This window comes from Coloeus monedula (assembly GCF_965178545.1).
Source record: "Coloeus monedula genome assembly, chromosome: 1".
NCBI lineage: Eukaryota > Metazoa > Chordata > Aves > Passeriformes > Corvidae > Coloeus > Coloeus monedula.
In genome coordinates, this window is record NC_138781.1 from 66688951 (window position 1) to 66694283 (window position 5333).

The window sequence follows — 5333 nt, forward strand, 5'->3', positions numbered from 1 at the left end:
CTGAAACAACCTTGCTGAAGGTGGTACTGAGGTGACTCCGTGCATGTAGCAAAGTACATGATTGGGCAATCATGTCTTGAGGCTGATAGAGAGTAGTGGGCTATGTTTTTTCAGCAATGGTGATAGTGATCTCAGCAAATTCGTGAGTTTACTGACACTGTCAGTACATATCACTTCTCTATCATCCAGGAGAAGCAATATAGAATCTGTAAATAGATTTTTTTTGTTGTTATCTTACTCTTTTTCCTTGTTGGCTCTGAAGTCAACCTTCAAGTTCTTAGCATTAATTAATCTAATGAATTTTTGTTATTTAACTTTATATGATTTCACTGCTTTCAAAATAGACATTATTTTTAATGTGTCCTGGGAAAGAAATCAGCACCCTGAATTATTTGTTGCAAATAAATTATACAATAAACAACCTACTTTCTGTTGTTTGCAGACCAAGCCTGTTATCTCTGTGTTGGTTGTAAGCGATAGGTGCATCTCTTTTGGTCTATGGATTATTCATGACAGGTTCACTTCAGCAAGACAATGCTTGTGATATATAATAGATTATCCAGTTCATATTAATTCTTTCCCTGTTTCCTCATTGGGTGACTGAAACTTTTTTTGAAGAAATGAGTATTTGTGAAATAATCATGAGCTACAAATATTTTGCAAATGACCTGGCAATTATCTGCACACAATGAATAATGCAACTCGGTGAATAATATCAGAGCTAATTTGTTTCATGACCTAGTTCTGAATTAGTTCACTGTTTGACCAGATCTACTTACTTTATCCAACTAGTATGGAATGCAGATTGATTCTCTTTTCTCCCTCACTGACTCCACTGACGCTGACAGAAGTCTAATTCCCTGATCTGAGATGTAAACGATGAGAGGCATGTTCTCTGCATGCAACTACCAGACAAGTGCGACTGCACTCCATACTGGATCTGTGTTTATGCTCTTCTAGCGCAGTAATGACAGGTGAGACTGGCTCAAATCTTGCCCTAATATCACAACGTTATCCCAGAACTCAATTATGTAGACTAGTTTATATGCAATGTTAATTTAAAAGAACACAAACTAATATCCCAAAGGGTTTTGGTCTGTTAGGTATCAGTTCTTATTGACTGAAGTGCTGACATGGTACACAGATGACCCACTAGATTCTATTTGACCCACCAGTTAACACTTGAGATTTGAAGAATTTGAAGTTGTCTACTTTCTTGGCAGTTACCCCACAAGACGGAGATTTTAGAAAGCTTCTTGTTGAGAAAAACGTAAGCAATGGTTATATGAGAAGTGCCTGTCATGAAAAATCTTCAAGATTTTGGCTCAGTGGTCAGAAAACAAACCCGTTTCCTGTGAGTTTAGCAACTCTGTCATGAATTATCTCAGTTTGTTTAACACAGTTTTCAAAGGTGTGTTTTTTGTTAATACTGTGTATGGTAAGTGCTACAATGTTCCTGACAGCTTGGATAAGAAGTGATGAACACAGTGAATGAGCACCATCAAATAAGGCCAGGAATTATATCTGTTCTAGTAATGTCAGCTTGTCTTAATACTGCATTACTTGGCACTATACCTATATCACATTTCATAGCTTTCTTTGCCTCTCCAGTCCCTGCCCCCAGTCAGGTTGTCTTCTGACACCTACATTTCTGTCACATTTCTGTATTCCTCTTGGTAGAATCCAAAGGAATAGCAGAGCTGTTGAGGTATGAGATAGATGATCAAGTTACAGCATTTCTCAAGTTTGTTCCCTGTCAAAGCTTCATCTTTTGGAGATTTGCAATAGATCTGCTTCTCTTTTTTTTTTTTTTTTTTTTTTTTTTTTAAATTCATCATTTCTTGGCAAGTCACTTGTTTTCCAGAGAAAGCTGTTGCCTTTACTGTAAATGACCATTCAGAACTTTGAGCACAGCAAGAATAATGTGTCTGTTTGGCTAGAAGACATGAGCTTGGGGATAATCTTCTACCTCTTCTCGTACAAAGAGATCTGTTAATGAGCCAGCACATTACTCAAATGCTGGCAGCAGAGAGCCTGCATTTTAGGAGGAGATCTAACTTTAAAAATATCCATCAACTCGACAATGTGTCAGGTAACTCTACCTCATGGCAAATAAAAGTCCAGTTTGCTAGGTCATGAAGAATTAATTATTTTAAGACAGATTGTTCTGTAATTTCTATAGTGTTTCTTTAAATAGAAAGTAAAATCTCTCGCAGCTTTCCTGCATTATTCTTCAAAATACTATCAGTAGAAAGCAAAAATTCAGTTTTGTTCTATCTTTCGTGAACTATAGTAGAATTTTTTTTAATCTCCCTAATGGACTAGGTCTGAATATTAGCAGAATCAAATACGGTCTCAGGCCTCACTGCTTATTTTTTCATGTGTGTATGGCAGGAGCACAGGCTGTGATATAAAACTGAAGAAACTTTCCACAATTTATATGATCCCCTGGGTGTGAACTGATTTCACTTTCTAGATGTTATCAACTGATACTGAGCTGTTTTAAGGTCCTTGTCAGTGCAGGAAGCTGTTTAAACAAATGCATCTCTTTGTTTAGGCAGATCACAGGACAGAAGTAGCTGGTACAGTTTGGTATATATTTCAGAAGTAGGATCTTCATTTGATTCATATCCACAGTTGCACGTGAACATCTCCATATGTCTGTCCCTGCCGACTGGGACAAGGACAGTAGAGAATTCACAGGAACTATAGTGGTTGTCTTTTGGAATTTGGGGAATATTTTTACTAATTTAAGTAACCTGTCTTGATTTTTGCTGCTTTTAATAATGGGTATCATATTTCAGATAAATTGCCTATCTCAGCTGCATGCACATTCTACATCAAGAAGGCAAGGAACATTCTCCTTTTGTCAAGAGCCATATGAGGGGCAGAAGAGTCATGGAGGGATCCTCATGCAATTACTCTAAATTTTCATTTTCAAATAAAGTACTGAATGAGACAGTGCTCTCATTCAGGTACCAAGTGAGATGGCAATCCAAAGAAGGCCAAGAGATGCAATCCAAAAAATCAGGAGGTCACTTTACTGTTAATGGTATGGTATGCAGCTTTTCCTTCACAGTTTAGCTCATCTCCTTCTGATAAAGCCAGAAGTGCTCCTTTAACTGCAGTGGAGTTCCTCTTCGTCCTCTGAGCTGTGTCATTCATATACGGCCGTGTAGCAGAGGTTCTGCCACCCCAGAAAGACATTCAATGTTTGTGCTAGCAGCCAAAAAGAGTCCAGGCTTCCACTGACAATTCGAATGGATCTTCTGGTTGGAGAACCTCCCAACACAGCTGAAACAGTCTTCTTTTATCTGAGCTGAAATCCTATTCTCTTTGAATACGACTGTTCTGACTCTTGCAAAGTCTTGCTGTTTTCACATTTTTCCTGATGTTTTTATGATACTTATTTTAACATAGTGCCCATTTTTCATTCTGGGACCGTGCTCAAAAATTTGCCCATAAATGCCACTTCAACTGAGTGGATGCTGCTTTTTATCACTGAATTGCTAAAGGCATTTTGGGTGTTTTTCCAGACCACTGCTTTAGTTTGTTGATGTTGAAACCAGTTTGAGCACAGGCACAACGGGTTAACATTTTCCTGCTTGTTTGTGTAGTGATTGATTGTTTGTCCATGTTGTGAGACCAACCTGCAGCAGGCAACAGAATACAGACATTTTATGAGAGAGACACATAAAGACCTGCACACATTTATGAGAGGAGCATTCTAGGGACAGAGAGAAGAAAGAGAGGAAAAAAAAGAAAAATTATGGATATGGTCTGATGAAATACAGTGGAACAGGACTAACATTCATTTTCCCATTTCATGCCTTCTACCATTTTTCTCTGTGCAGCTTCTTGTTATATGGGAAAGGCCTCTGTTTCAAGGTGCCTTGATAAGGGGTGCACAACCTTTAATGCACTCAGCTGGGATACAGAGTCCAGGAGCCTTGAGGAGGGGATGGTAGGAAAGGAGGCAGTGCACACCCATGTTGTACTGTGAACAGCGTAGCACTGAACCATTGCATGGCTCATTGCTGTTTCTGCTTTTACAAATGAGAACTAAATGGCAGCAGTCTTCTCTTTGGTCCCTTTGATTTCACCTCCTTTCCAGATTAGATGTACTGAACAGTCATAGAATCACAGAATGGTTTGGGTTGGAAGGAACCTTAAAGATATCCAGCTCCAACCCCCCTGCCATAGGCAGTGACACCTATTAGACCAGGTAGAGGAAAGGAGGGCAATATTATCTCCTCTGACCCTGTTATTAGAGGCACCTGGGTAGCACAGGAGACTCAATCCCCTTGCATCACAGTGGGAGCTTGTCAGTGAAATTAGTCCAGTGAGATTAGGAACTGCAAGTCTGGTCCCTGACAGCTGTAGTTCACGCCAAGGTTGTCTTCAACCCCAGGGGCTGCTGAGATTTTCTTTACGAGCTACTGTATGGAAAGCCTCATCACAAAAATCCCTCTTTGTTTTTCAGCTAGATTAAGCAGATATTTTAATTAAAAACTACCAGTGGCAGTGCATAGTAGGGCACTAAGCACCCTTTCTCTGTGGCAGTTTCTCAGCACAAATGATTCTGTGTGGTTGTGGTCACATGTTTGATTGACTTGGTTCCCAAGCTGATGTTCACAGTGCTGTATTCATCTTGTTCAGATGGCTGTGACATGCTGCCTGAATGCACTGATGCTGACAGTGAATGTGAGGAGAACCAGACAGTTGACAGCATCTCCATTTTTCAGAGCTGATGCAGGATGATCCGTCACATGATGCTAGGCCACAGCCTGTCATTTATACAGCTACAGCTGTAATGTGGGTAAAATGAGCAGAAATTAGAGAGAAGTGACAAGAGGGGAGAAGAAAAAAAGAGGGGAGGTGTTGACACTATTTTGCACAAGCATATTTTATTTGAATGAAGACTATATTCATCCTACATCTTAGGTCTGTCTGCTATTTCTGTGGGTTGGAACAGCATTGGCAGCTCATCCTTGCCTGCTGTTTGGGGGAATGTGTCTGCCATGGGCAGGCATTGGAGGCCCTTTGGGCTGGTCCTGTGCCCCATCCATTATGGCTGTTAGAGAAGCACTTCTCACTGATGCTTGGAATGCACAAGCATCAGCCAGAAGTGTAGGGGATTAAAAAAAACTCTCTTGAGCTAAATAACTGTATGCTCAAGCTGGGACCTGTAACAACATTGTGTATTTTATAAGAGGTGTAGATGAGGGCGAACCCTAAGGATGCATTCAGTGCCACTATTGAGCACCTAAGATGGATATGTGGACCTCTTCGAGAACGAGATTAATAGGTGACTCAAGCTGCCCTTTGAGGTC